The sequence below is a fragment of the Triticum aestivum genome, chromosome 2B (assembly GCF_018294505.1).
Source record: "Triticum aestivum cultivar Chinese Spring chromosome 2B, IWGSC CS RefSeq v2.1, whole genome shotgun sequence".
Classification (NCBI taxonomy): domain Eukaryota; kingdom Viridiplantae; phylum Streptophyta; class Magnoliopsida; order Poales; family Poaceae; genus Triticum; species Triticum aestivum.
Window position 1 is genome coordinate 592215499 of NC_057798.1, and position 14913 is coordinate 592230411.

The following is a 14913-nucleotide window of genomic DNA, read 5'->3' on the forward strand; positions in this document are numbered from 1 at the left end:
CCGGCCGGATCTCCTTGCGGATGGAACCCGAATAGGCGATAAACCTGGACTAGAGTCTTGTGTGGTTAGTCAGGTCGTGGCCGACACCCTCGCCAGGCTTCCGCTTGAAGGTTGCCGAGATACATGACGTGTACATGGCGGTAAGTGGCGAGAGCGTGTGTGAAGAGGTACACCCCTGCAGGGTTAACATGATCTATTCGAATAGCCGGGTCCGCGGTTATGGACTTCTTGGATGCTTACATGGTACATAGACAACTTGAAGTGGATACCATAAAATGCTCAAGACAAGTGTGAGTGCTATGGATGGCCTTCTCGTAGGGAGACGGGGATGATTCCATAGTAGTGTATTGTGTGGTGATTAGTGGACTCGTGTACGTTGTCTCACCTCCAGAGTTTCTGGTAGTCGTAGAACAGGATAGCCACAGAGTCGAAGCTGGCTTGCTGCAACTAAACCCCACATTACTCTCTTGATACAAATGCATGTATGATAGGATCTGATGTAAGTCTTGCTGAGTACCTTTGTACTCATGTTGCTATATTTATGTTTTTGCAGCAAAGACTTCGGTCTTATTAGTGTTCTCGTGGACTTCGACGAGTAGCTTGTACCTCAGCTACGATCTTGATCGGATGTTGTAGATAGTCAGGCTCTTCAGCCTTTTTCCATTTATAGATGTCTGTACCCAGACATGTAATGCTTCCGCTTGTTGCTTGTATGCTCTGTATGATGGGTCTTGTGACCCCTGTTTGCAATAATGCTATGATGGCTCTTCTGAGCCTTTATCTATTTGAGTTGTTGAGTTATGCTGTGATGCCATGTTGTACAGCACATACTTGCATGTTATGCGTACGTGTAATGTGTATTGCTATGTGTGGGATCTGACTATCTAGTTGTTTATCCTTAGTAGACTCTCTTACCGGGAAATGTCTCCTAGTGCTTCCACTGAGCCCTGGTAGCTTGCTACTGCTCCGGAACACTTAGGTTGGCCGGCATGTGTCCTTCTTCGATCCTGTGTCTGTCCCCTTCGGGGAAATGTCACGCGATGAATACCGGAGTCCTGCTAGCCCGCTACAGCCCGGTTCACCGGAGTCCTGTTAGCCCAGTGCTACAGCCTGGATTCACCCGCTGATGACCGACACGTTCGATGCTGGGTCATGGATGCCTGTCCCTGTAAGTTAGTGCCACTTTGGGTTTACGACTAGCCATGTCAGCCCGGGCTCTTTATCATATGGATGCTAGCGACACCATCATATACGTGTGCCAAAAAGCGCAAACGGTCCCGGGCAAAGGTAAGGCGACACCCGTGGGGATACCGTGCGTGAGGCCGCAAAGTGATATGAGGTGTTACATGCTAGATCGATGTGGCATTGAGTCGGGGTCCTGACAGTCGCCGGCCGCCTCGTCCCGGATCCGGCGGGTGGGATGAGATCCACCCGCCCGACCAACCAAACGCGGCCCCGTCCCGGATCCTCTCATCCCGGGTCCACTCCGTCCAACTTTCCCCCGAGGTCCAAATCTGACTAAGTCCCTATTATTTTGTCATTTTAATGCCATGTTCGTTGCATTGTATCTCTGCATCCATAGCTCCATTTCGTGCGTGTAATATGTCAAATTGTTCGCCTCGAAGAGTACATCATTTCATTCCATTGCATCATATTCATTTGACGTCATCTAGATGCCTAAATCATCGTTGTAAGAGTGCTTCATGATGTTATCTGCTATCTGTTAACAGAACGAGCTCTTATGTCATTTTTGCCATGATTGATGTGTGCATCCTATGAGGTTGATGTCTACATGTGTTTTGATCTATGCTATGTCTTCTTTACAGTGGTGTATGCCCTGCATTTTTGTGATCAATGTGGTGGTTAGCACAAGCATGCAAACTAGGCATGCTGTTATTTTGATGCCAGGTAAACTTGATGCTATAGAGAGATCCATGCATATTTTGAGATACTTCAGTAAGGGTGTTTTGAACATATGGTTTTTGTCTATCCATTCATGCCCTTTGTTGCAATTATGGAGTAGTCTAGCATGTCATTTTCGTGCTCTACTTTTGCTTCAAAATGTTTCCTGGCAGATTGTTTACATGTTATTCAATTTGGCCAAGCTTGCTATAGTTGATCCTTGCACCCTATGGACTTGCTCTTGCCATGCCTAGCTTCACAAATATGTCTTCTTACTGTTGGTTGTTTTGCCATGCCATGTATTTCTCTGTAGTGAGTTGCACAAGCTCATTTACATGCCTTCATAATTCTGTTCCTGCCATGTTTGAATCTGTTTAATAACTTGCTATGTTTACATGGGTGCCATCATATTTTCTGATCCTTTTTGGCTTATGGTCAGTAAAGGACTTATGATCTATACACTAGTAGATTCATGCCATGCCTTTGTTTGCCATGATAATTTCCTGTAACATGTTGTTTGATAGCTCTGAACATTGCATCGTGATGTTATTTTCTGCAAAGTCTGAAATTGTTATAACTTGCAATCTTACCATGTGTGTTTGAGCATGTTCTAGTGATTTATGGAGTTAGCTCAGTGTTCATGTTTTGTAATGCTTTACCTGTACATCATGCCCATGCCTTTTGTTATTATGTTGAGGTGCTGTAGCATGTTGTTTTGATGCTTGCAATATGCCTAGTTGCTGTTTTGGACAGCTTGTCCTTTAAACTTGTTTCATGTGTGTGTGTTGAACCGTTGCTCCGATTTGAGTGTGCTCTATATGAAACTTGCTTGCTTTTGCATATAGTTTCATATTATCATGTTGCATCCTTGTTTTGGTGTGTTTGCTTGATGTTTGGGTGCATTTTGCATCAATGCCATGTTTAACTCGTTTTGCTCATATCTTCTAGGCCGTAGCTCCGAACTAAATGAACTTTATATGTAACTTGACTAGAATCTCGTGTAGATCATCTTGGTGCATCTTAATTTGCTGTTTAACAACTTGAACATCAGGTTTATTCAGATCTGGACCAATTTCGAAACTTGCATATGAGGACTTACCGGAATTGTTGTATGTTGTTCCCGGCCTCATTTAAACTTGCCTTGATGTGTTGCTCTTGTTTCAATCATCTCTTGCCATGAGTAGCTTCATGTAGTCTTGTCATGCATCATGCTTGGTTGTGCATCATGTCATGTTCATGTGTGGTGTGTTTACTATGTTGTGTGCTTCTTTTTGATAGTTCCTGTTTCGTTGCGATCGTGAGGATTCGTTCGTCTACGCTTGGTTCGTCTTCGTGGTTTCATCTTCTTCATGGACTTGTTCTTCTTCCTTGCGGGATTTCAGGCAAGATGACCACTACCCTGGATCTCACTACTATCATTGCTATGCTAGTTGTTTCGTTCTATCGCTATGCTGTGTTACCTATCTTTTGCTCTTTAAGCCTCCCATATTGCCATGAACCTCTAACCTTTGACACCTTTCCTACGCAAACCATTGTTTGGCTATGTTACCGCTTTGCTCAGCCCTCTTATAGCGTTGCTAGTTGCAGGTGAAGTTGAAGATTTCTCCATGGTGGACAGGATTTTGGTTGGGATATCACAATATCTCTTATATTATTAATGCATCTATATACTTGGTAAAGGGTGGAAGACTCGACCTTTTGCCTAGTGTTTTGTTCCACTCTTGCCGCCCTAGTTTCCGTCATACCGGTGTTATGTTCCCGGATTTTGCGTTCCTTACGCGGTCGGGTGATTTATGGGACCCCCTTGACAGTTCGCTTTGAATGAAACTCCTCCAGCAAGGCCCAACCTTGGTTTTACCGTTTGCCTCACCACCACCTATCCCTTTCCCTTGGGTCGGCCAACCCGAGGGTCATCTTTATTTTAGCCCCCCCCCCCGGGCCAGTGCTTGTCTAAGTGTTGGTCCGAACCGAGCGATGTTCGGCGCCCCCTGGGCAACCAGGGTCTATGCCAACCCGACGTCTGGCTCATCCGGTGTGCCCTGAGAACGAGATATGTGCAGCTCCTATCGGGATTTGTCGGCACAGCGGGAGGCTTTGCTGGTTTTGTTTTACCATTGTCGAAATGTCTTGTAAACCGGGATTCCGAGTCTGATCGGGTCTTCCTGGGAGAAGGTCTATTCCTTCGTTGATCGCGAGAGCTTATCATGGGCTAAGTTGGGACACCCCTGCAGGGTATAATCTTTCGAAAGCCGTGCCTGCGGTTATAGGCAGATGGGAATTTGTTAATGTCCGGTTGTAGATAACTTGACACCAGATCCGACTTAAAACGCATCAACCGCGTGTGTAGCCGTGATGGTCTCTTCTCGGTGGAGTCCGGGAAGTGAACACGGTTTCTGGGTTATGACTGACGTAAGTAGGAGTTCAGGATCACTTCTTGATCATTGCTAGCTTCACGACCGTTCCTTTTTCTCTCTTCTCGCTCTTATTTGCGTATGTTAGCCACCATATATGCTTAGTCACTACTGCAGCCTCACCACTTTACCCCTTCCTTTCCATTAAGCTTTGCTAGTCTTGATACCCATGGTAATGGGATTGCTGAGTCCTCGTGGCTCACAGATTACTACCACAACAGTTGCAGGTACAGGTTACGCGATGATCATGACGCGAGAGCGATGCTTGCTTGCGTTGAGTTCTTCTTCTGCTTCTTCTTCGATTAGGGGATAGGTTCCAGGTCGGCAGCCTAGGCTAGCAGGGTGGATGTCGTTTGAGTTTCTGTTTGTGATTCATCTGTAGTCGAATGTTGATCTTATGTATGATGATGTTGTATTCATGTGGCATTGTATGCCTCTTGTATGTATCCCCATCTATTTTGTAATGTTGATGTAATGATATCTACCTTGCAAAAGCATTTCAATATGCGGGTCTATCCTTGGCGGGACCTTCGAGTTCCTTTTGGATAGGGTCGCATATTGGGCGTGACAAGTTGGTATCAGAGCTTCGACCGACCTTAGGAGCCCCCTTGATTGATTGTGTAGTTTGGCCGTTGTTTAGTCTAGAAGAAAACTGTTTTCAGAGTCTAGTTATATCGGAGAGTAGGAATTCTTTTTACTCCTCAGTCCCTTCGTCGCTCTGGTGAGGAATCTTGACGTAGGTGTTTTGAATTACTTCTCTTCCCCTTCAAATTTTTCTTTAGGATCACGCAGTTGGTTTTCCGGTAGTTGGGTCTCAGCTCTTTTCATCCGGTGCATTTCTCGTCAAGTTGACTCGAACCTCTTCGTCTTTGCCAAGTTCTATCCTCAGTTGTTTTCTTTTCCCACCCGCTCACCCTTTTTCATCTCGGAACCGGAGTCCATAATCGAGTGTCCATCCTACTCGTGCGAAGTTTTTGCTCTCTCTCCTCAATGATTTCAACCGGTGTTTTCTCTTCAAGATATTCGTCGATTTCCCCTTCCAAGATGATTTTGTTTTCCCGCCCTCCCACCCCTTTTTCTTCCCGGAGTCTGACTCTCTCTCGACCATCTATTTCATTCATACGGAGCCTCTTCAGTCTTTCGTTAATTATTTCAATCGGTGAATTCTTGTCTCGGTGGACATTCTTCATCTCTTATTCTTCTCCGGTGGACCCAATTCAAGTATTCGGTGTTGATCATATTCTTTCCCCCGGATCAAGTGTTCTCCTTGCTCGTTCGCCTCTCGCCAGTTTATCCTTCCGGAGTGTTCAAGACATCTGAGGAGATTCGTCTGTGTTCTAATTAATTCGAGGTTGACACCTCATTCAAATATTTCAAGTGTTCCGGTGCACCATCTATCTGTTTGACATCCCTTTCCAATGGTGTTATCTCTTCAGTGGGCCCTAACCCATAGGTTTTTCCCAGGATCTTACCTGACTCTTCTAATTATTCTGGTGCTATTCCCAAATTCTTTTCAAGTGTGACGTAAGAATGGATCCCATCAGTCAGATGCCTTTCCAAGATCTCGTTCAAATTCTTTTCATTGTTGGCTCAACCTCTTCGCTTTTCATTCTACCAGAGTATCTCAGTAATTTTGGTGATGTTTCTCGTCGTCATTTGAAGACCGAAGAAGAGTTTTCCTCTAAGTCTTGTCCGTTCTCTCGAAGATTCGTGGTTCTAGCCTCGTGTTACCATCTCGAATCATTTCAGTTTGTCAGATATTCTTTTCTTACCCATCTGGAGTATTTCAGGAGTTGATTTCTGTTCTGCTTCATCGGAGGCCATCGTTCCAGTTATCGTTCTCTATTTATCCCGGTGCTTCGTTCTAGTGCTCTTTAATCAGCTCATGATATCCGTGTTCTTTTGCATCTAAATCCCCTCGAGCTTATTGGTTCTTCTAATTCTTCTCGGTGATTCATTCTCTTTCATCAGTCATTTTCGAATTCTTACGGTGGTTCATTCAGATTCTTTTTCCTTGATTATCATTTTAATCCATCCGTTCTTTCGAATCCTACCGGTGGTTCATGAAGACTTTCTCAATTTTTGTGCTATCCCCCCTTAATCTTTTCAAGAAGCATAAGTAGTATGCAAAATCTATTGTTGGTCATCAATTTAATTTGATGAAAGATAAGCATACAATAAATCTTATTCTTATTTCATCAGAGTGATTAATCCCTTCCTTCGGAGTTTGTTCTTGATGAATAAGTTCAAGTTCCAAGTGTTTTTCATCTTTTCTTTTCCGGAGTTCATTTTTCCCTCAGCCATTTTGTCAGAACCTCCATCTAAATCATTGCAAGGCTTTAATCTTATCCATTCCATCCTTCATTGTATCTCATCATCCTTTTGTACCGGAGTTCTTCACGATGGTTCTTCATGATTTAATTCATTCTTTCAAGAGTTCATCAAGATTTTTTTGGTGGAGTTCAATTATCTTTTCTTCTCGCGTCTTGTAGTGCAATTAATATTCCGTATTCTTTTGAATTGGAGTTTTGCATTTCTTCGTTCTTCTCAGATATTCAAATCCGTTCAAATTCTTCCTTCTAAGTTCTTTTCATTCAATTCTTTCAATTCTTCTGGAGGCATTGCATTGTTCATCTTGTCAAGTGCCATCTCTTTGGGTGAAGCTCATGTTCTATTCTTTCCTTGTTCAGCCGGAGTGCCGCCTAAATCCTTTCAGTCTTATTCGTTTCTCTTCTCGTTTTAACCGGAGTGGTTTCATAGTCTAACTGATTCCGTGAGCTTTTGATTCTCATCATTCTCGTCGTTCCTCTCTTCTTCTTGAGTGCTCTCGATTCTTTGCTTCTTCTCTTGAGTTCTTGTTTCACCTCTTCCTTTTTCTCTTCCGTCTCGGTCCTAGGATCTCGGGACGAGATCTCTTGTTAGTGGAGGAGTGTTGTAACGCCCCGGATCCAATGCGCTAGGTGTCTGCTAGTTATTCGTCGTTGTTGCCATGTCATTTGCTTGCGTGTTGCATTTTATCATGTCATCATGTGCATTTCATTTTGCATACGTGTTCGTCTCATGCATCCGAGCCTTTTCCCCGTTGTCCATTTTGCAATCCGGCGCTCCTATGCCCTTCGTCGTCCCCCTTTTGTCTCTCGTTGTGAGTGGGTGTTAAACGTTCTCGGAATGGCCCGAGGTTTGCCAAGCAGCCTTGGTAGAGCACCGGTAGACCGTCTGTCAAGTTTCGTGCCATTTGGAGGTTGTTTGATACTCCAACGGTTAACCGAGTAACCGTAAAAGCCCCTCTCTCCTTGCAGCCCAACACCCCTTCCAAACTGGCACAAAACCCATCTAACTCCCCTCCATGCTCTCGGTCGTTCGATCACGATCGCGTGGCCGAAAACCGCTCCTCATTTGGACTCTCCTAGCTCCCTCTAACTATAAATATGCCCCTCCCCCAAAATTTGTGGATCAAATCGCCCCTAACCCTAGCTTCGTCCTCATCCCGCAGCCGGACACGTCCGGAGCCCGCCGGACATGTCCAGCCGGCCACGTCGCCCGACCAATGAGGGCGTGCCACGTCATCCCGCCGCCGCCGCCACCTCAGCCCGCCTCTCTCTCCTCTGCGCCGCGGCCCGCGGAGCCCATCCGGGGCCCGCCCGGCCCGACGCGCTCCGCCGCCCCGCCCGTCCTCTCCTCCGTCGGCCCGCGCCGCCGCCGTCGTCGCTTCGCCACCCGGCCGCCCCGGCCGGACCGCGCCCCGCCGGCGAGCCCCGTCGTCGCCCGCCGGGAGCCTCCCGCGCCCCGCCGGCGAGCCCCGTCGTCGCCCGCCGGGAGCCTCCCGCGCCCCTCGGCCGCCTGCACCGTCCCCGCGCCTCGCGCTCGATCCCGCCGCCGATCTCTGCCATGCCGCCTCGACAGTCGGCCGACGCCCCGTCGCTTCGCCGCCGGCCGCCGCCGCCGCGCCCCGTCAGCGCGCCTCCCGAGCGCCCCGCACCCTCCGCTCGCCGTCCCGTCGCCACGGCGTCCGCGCCGCCCCACGCCGCCTCCTCCGGCGCCGCCCCGCCCTCCGGCCGCCGTCGCCGGCCGCCTCGTCCCGGATCCGGCGGGTGGGATGAGATCCACCCGCCCGACCAACCAAACGCGGCCCCGTCCCGGATCCTCTCGTCCCGGGTCCGCTCCGTCCAACTTTCCCCCGAGGTCCAAATCTGACTAAGTCCCTGTTATTTTCTCATTTTAATGCCATGTTCGTTGTATTGTATCTCTGCGTCCGTAGCTCCGTTTCGTGCGTGTAATATGTCAAATTGTTCGCCTCAAAAAGTACATCACTTCATTCCATTGCATCATATTCATTTGAGGTCATCTAGATGCCTGAATCATCGTTGTAAGAGTGCTTCATGATGTTATCTACTGTCTGTTAACAGAACGAGCTCTTTTGTCATTTTTGCCATGATTGATGTGTGCATCCTATGAGGTTGATGTCTACATGTGTTTTGATCTATGCTATGTCTTCTTTACAGTGGTGTATGCCATGCATTTTTGTGATAAATGTGGTGGTTAGCACAAGCATGCAAACTAGGCATCGTGATGTTGCTGATTTTAGTCCCTGTTCTGCTGTTATTTTGATGCCAGGTAAACTTGATGCTACAGAGAGATCCATGCATATTTTGAGATACTTCAGTAAGGGTGTTTTGAACATATGTTTTTTGTCTATCCATTCATGCCCTTTGTTGCAATTATGGAGTAGTCTAGCATGTCATTTTCATGCTCTACTTTTGCTTCAAAATGTTTCCTGGCAGATTGTTTACATGTTATTCAATTTGGCCAAGCTTGCTATAGTTGATCCTTGCATCCTATGGACTTGCTCTTGCCATGCCTAGCTTAACAAATATGTCTTCTTACTGTTGGTTGCTTTGCCATGCCATGTATTGCTCTGTAGTGAGTTGCACAAGCTCATTTACATGTCTTCATAATTCTGTTCCTGCCATGTTTGAATCTGTTTAATAACTTGCTATGTTTACATGGGTGCCATCATATTTTCTGATCCTTTTTGGCTTATGGTCAGTAAAGGACTTATGATCTATACATTAGTAGATTCATGCCATGCCTTTGTTTGCCATGATAAGTTCCTGTAACATGTTGTTTGATAGCTCTGAACATTGCATCGTGATGTTATTTTCTGCAAAGTCTGAAATTGTTATAACTTGCAATCTTACCATGTGTGTTTGAGCATGTTCTAGTGATTTCTGGAGTTAGCTCAGTGTTCATGTTTTGTAATGCTTTACCTGTACATCATGCCCATGCCTTTTGTTATTATGTTGAGGTGCTGTAGCATGTTGTTTGGATGCTTGCAATATGCCTAGTTGCTGTTTTGGACAACTTGTCCTTTAAACTTGTTTCATGTGTGTGTGTTGAACCGTTGCTCCATTTTGAGTGTGCTCTATATGAAACTTGCTTGCTTTTGCATATATTTTCATATTATCATGTTGAATCCTTGTTTTGGTGTGTTTGCTTGATGTTTGGGTGCATTTTTCATCAATGCCATGTTTAACTCGTTTTGCTCATATCTTCTAGGCCGTAGCTCCGAACTAAATGAACTTTATATGTAACTTGACTAGAATCTCGTGTAGATCATCTTGGTGCATTTTAATTTGCTGTTTAACAACTTGAACATAAGGTTTAGTCAGATCTGGACCAATTTCGAAACTTGCATATGAGGACTTACCGGAATTGTTATATGTTGTTCCCGGCCACATTTAAACTTGCCTTGATGTGTTGCTCTTGTTTGCATCATCTCTTGCCATGAGTAGCTTCATGTAGTCTTGTCATGCATCATGCTTGGTTGTGCATCATGTCATGTTCATGTGTGGTGTGTTTACTATGTTGTGTGCTTCTTTTCGATAGTTCCTGTTTTGTTGCGATCGTGAGGATTCGTTCGTCTACGCTTGGTTCGTCTTCGTGGTTTCATCTTCTTCTTGGACTCGTTCTTCTTCCTTGCGGGATTTCAGGCAAGATGACCGCTACCCTGGATCTCACTACTATCATTTCTATGCTAGTTGTTTCGTTCTATCGCTATGTTGCGTTACCTATCTTTTGCTCTTTAAGCCTCCCATATTGCCATCAACCTCTAACCTTTGACACCTTTCCTATGCAAACTGTTGTTTGGCTATGTTACCGCTTTGCTCAGCCCTCTTATAGTGTTGCTAGTTGCAGGTGAAGTTGAAGATTTCTCCATGGTGGACAGGATTTTGGTTGGGATATCACAATATCTCTTATATTATTAATGCATCTATATACTTGGTAAAGGGTGGAAGACTCGGCCTTTTGCCCAGTGTTTTGTTCCACTCTTGCCGCCCTAGTTTCCGTCATACTGGTGTTATGTTCCCGGATTTTGCGTTCCTTACGCGGTCAGGTGATTTATGGGACCCCCTTGACAGTTCGCTTTGAATAAAACTCCTCCAGCAAGGCCCAACCTTGGTTTTACCATTTGCCTCACCACCACCTATCCCTTTCCCTTGGGTCGGCCAACCCGAGGGTCATCTTTATTTTAGCCCCCCCCCAGGCCAGTGCTTGTCTAAGTGTTGGTCCGAACAGAGCGATGTCCAGCGCCCCCTGGGCAACCAGGGTCTATGCCAACCCGACGTGTGGCTCATCCGGTGTGCCCTGAGAACGAGATATGTGCAGCTCCTATCGGGATTTGTCGGCACAGCGGGAGGCTTTGCTGGTTTTGTTTTACCATTGTCGAAATGTCTTGTAAACCGGGATTCCGAGTCTGATCGGGTCTTCCTGGGAGAAGGTCTATTCCTTCGTTGATCGCGAGAGCTTATCATGGGCTAAGTTGGGAGACCCCTGCAGGGTATAATCTTTTGAAAGTCGTGCCTGCGGTTATAGGCAGATGGGAATTTGTTAATGTCCGGTTGTAGATAACTTGACACCAGATCCGACTTAAAACGCATCAACCGCGTGTGTAGCCGTGATGGTCTCTTCTCGGCGGAGTCCGGGAAGTGAACACGGTTTCTGGGTTATGACTGACGTAAGTAGGAGTTCAGGATCACTTCTTGATCATTGCTAGCTTCACGACCGTTCCTTTTGCTCTCTTCTCACTCTTATTTGCGTATGTTAGCCACCATATATGCTTAGTCGCTGCTGCAGCCTCACCACTTTACCCCTTCCTTTCCCATTAAGCTTTGCTAGTCTTGATACCCATGGTAATGGGATTGCTGAGTCCTCGTGGCTCATAGATTACTACCACAACAGTTGCAGGTACAGGTTACGCGATGATCATGACGCGAGAGCGATGCTTGCTTGCGTTGAGTTCTTCTTCTGCTTCTTCTTCGATCAGGGGATAGGTTCCAGGTCGGCAGCCTGGGCTAGCAGGGTGGATGTCGTTTGAGTTTCTGTTTGTGATTCATCCGTAGTCGGATGTTGATCTTATGTATGATGATTTTGTATTCATGTGGCATTGTATGCCTCTTGTATGTATCCCCATCTATTTTGTAATGTTGATGTAATGATATCCACCTTGCAAAAGCGTTTCAATATGCGGGTCTATCCTTGGCGGGACCTTCGAGTTCCTTTTGGATAGGGTCACATTTTGGGCGTGACAGCCTCCTCCGTGACAGAGGAGAACATAGCAGATCTCCAGAGTGCGGGGTACCTCACCGCCGACATCAAGCACTAGCTTCCCTCTAAAGGTCAACTCCTTCCCACTCCAGAGCCCGGCGAACGGGTTGTCTTCCTTACCCATTTCCTTAGAGGGTTAGGTTTCCTGCTCCACCCGTCCGTCCGTGAATTTGTGTACTACTACGGGCTAGATTTCCACGATCTAGCTCCAAACTCATTTCTCCACATATCGGTGTTCATAGTCATGTGTGAGGCCCTCCTCCGCATCCGGCCACACTTCAGCTTATGGCTCAAGGTCTTCAATGTGAAGCCGAACATGGTCAATGGGCAGCATGCGGATTGCGGCGGGGCTATGATTAGCAAGCTGCCGAACACCACTTGGACAATGGGGGCCTTCGTGGAGACCGTCAAGATCTGGCAATAGGAGTGGTTCTACATCACCGAGCCACACCGCCCCAACTGGGCAGCCATTCCGGAGTTCAGATCCGGACCCCCCATGAGGCTCACTTCCTGGAACAAGAAGGGCATCGACTGGGGGTCCTAGACGGAGGTGCTGGCGCTGCAAACGCGCATTACCAATGTGTTGGGAAAGAACGTTGGTTTAACCAACGTGATACAAATCATGCTTCTTCGCCACATTCTCCCCTGCAAGCGCCGGCTTCCCCCATGTGGGAATTCAAGCCGGAGGATCCGCGGACGCTACAAGACTTCTTCGGTGCTACACACGAAGGGATGTGGAAGCTGCTTTTTAAAACATAGAAGAGCAGCTGGCCCATGGAGACCGAAGACATCGGTATCAACATCGCGTATCCAGCCTCTCCAATAAGTGTTTGGTTTTTTCAAAGACATATCTAGTCACATGTATACACACATATTCGATCTATGTCCAACTCATCATCCCGTCTTTTGTTGCAGGGTTGGACCAAGAAGTCGGAGCGGATCAAGTGTCTGACTCCATTGCCCAAAAACCCAGTCGATCCTCAGCTGGCAAAGATGCTAGTTCCGCCGCCCTATCAGCCGCCGGAGAAGAAGACCAAGAAGAAGAGCAAGGGGTCCAAGAACGGGCCCCACCGCAAGGGCCCTCCGGCAACATTCTCCGGAGAAGCCGAGCCCGTCTCCTCTCATGAGGAAGACCAGGACGAAGAGGAGGAGGAGGAGGAGGATGAGGAGGCGGAGAGCGACTCCCCCTCAGGATGAGGAGGGGGAAGAGGACGGCCCCTGTCGTGGAATTAACACGTCAGGTGTCCTTAGTGTGAGGACTTAGTCATGAGGCCAACACATCTATGTGGTAGCTTGCGAGGGGTTGAGCAGAATCGAGACACGCAACATGCAAGACAAAGATTTAGACAGCTTTGGGCCCTGGGAAACGTCATCCGGTAATAGACCTACATGCTGTTTGTGGCTAGGTCTCATTATCATCACGAGGGAGTCGCCGGTAAACCGGCTCTCCTCTAGTTGTGTCTAGCCCTAGAGATTGTTTCTTGTTGTGTGTCCCTCTTTGGGGAGCCATGCCCCTCCTTATATAAGTTAAAGGGGCGGGTTACATGTAGAGTCCATCTCGGACTAAGACTTAAACTATTTTGACTTCCCCTTCATGGGCTTCTTAACGTCTTGGGCTTCATAACCCCTGGTCTGCCGGTTTAACATGGTCTGTCGGTTTAACATTGACTGCCGGTTTAACATGGTCTTCCGGTTTAACATGGTCTGCTGGTTTAACATAGTCTGCCGGTTTACAACGGTCTGCCAGGTTATGATTGACTTAACACCTGCCGGTGTTACCAACTCTTAACACTTGCCGGTTTACCACTCGCCGGTTTACCGTCTGTCTTAGCCATCTGTCTTAACTGTCTGCCGGTTTACCATTCGCCGGTTTGCCAAGTCCCAGCTGGGTTATGACTTCGGCCGGATCATACCGCGGGGTATATCCAAGACATTAGTGAAGGAAATATGCCCTAGAGGCAATAATAAAGTTATTATTTATTTCCTTATATCATGATAAATGTTTATTATTCATGCTAGAATTGTATTAACCGGAAACATAATACATGTGTGAATACATAGACAAACATAGTGTCACTAGTATGCCTCTACTTGACTAGCTCGTTGAATCAAAGATGGTTAAGTTTCCTAGCCATGGACAAAAGAGTTGTCATTTGATTAACGGGATCACATCATTAGGAGAATGATGTGATTGACATGACCCATTCCGTTAGCCTAGCACTTGATCGTTTAGTATTCTGCTATTGCTTCCTTCATGACTTATACATGTTCCTGTAACTATGATAATTGTGTAACTCCCGTTTACCGGAGGAACACTTTGGGTACTACCAAACGTCACAACGTAACTGGGTGATTATAAAGGAGTACTACAGGTGTCTCCGAAGGTACATGTTGAGTTAGCATAATTCGAGATTAGGTTTTGTCACTCCGATTGTCGGAGAGGTATCTCTGGGCCCTCTCGGCAATACTCATCACCTAAGCCTTGCAAGCATGTAACTAATGAGTTAGTTATAAGATGAAGTATTACAGAACGAGTAAAGAGACTTGTCGATAACGAGATTGAACTAGGTATTGGATACCGACGATCGAATCTCGGACAAGTAACATACCGATGACAAAGGGAACAACGTATGTTGTTATGCGGTTTGACCGATAAAGATCTTCGTAGAATATGTAGGAACCAATATGGGCATCCAGGTCCCGCTATTGGTTATTGACCAGAGATGTGTCTCAGTCATGTCTACATCGTTCTCGAACCGTAGGGTCCGCACGCTTAAGGTTTCGATGACAGTTATATTATGAGTTTATGTATTTTGATGTACCGAAGGTTGTTCGGAGTCCCGGATATGATTACGGACATGACGAGGAGTCTCGAAATGGTCGAGACATAAAGATTGATATATTGGACGGATATATTTGGACACCGGAAAGGTTCCGGAGAAGTTTGGAGCCCCGGGAGGTTACCGGAACCCCCCCCGGGAGGTATATGGGCCTT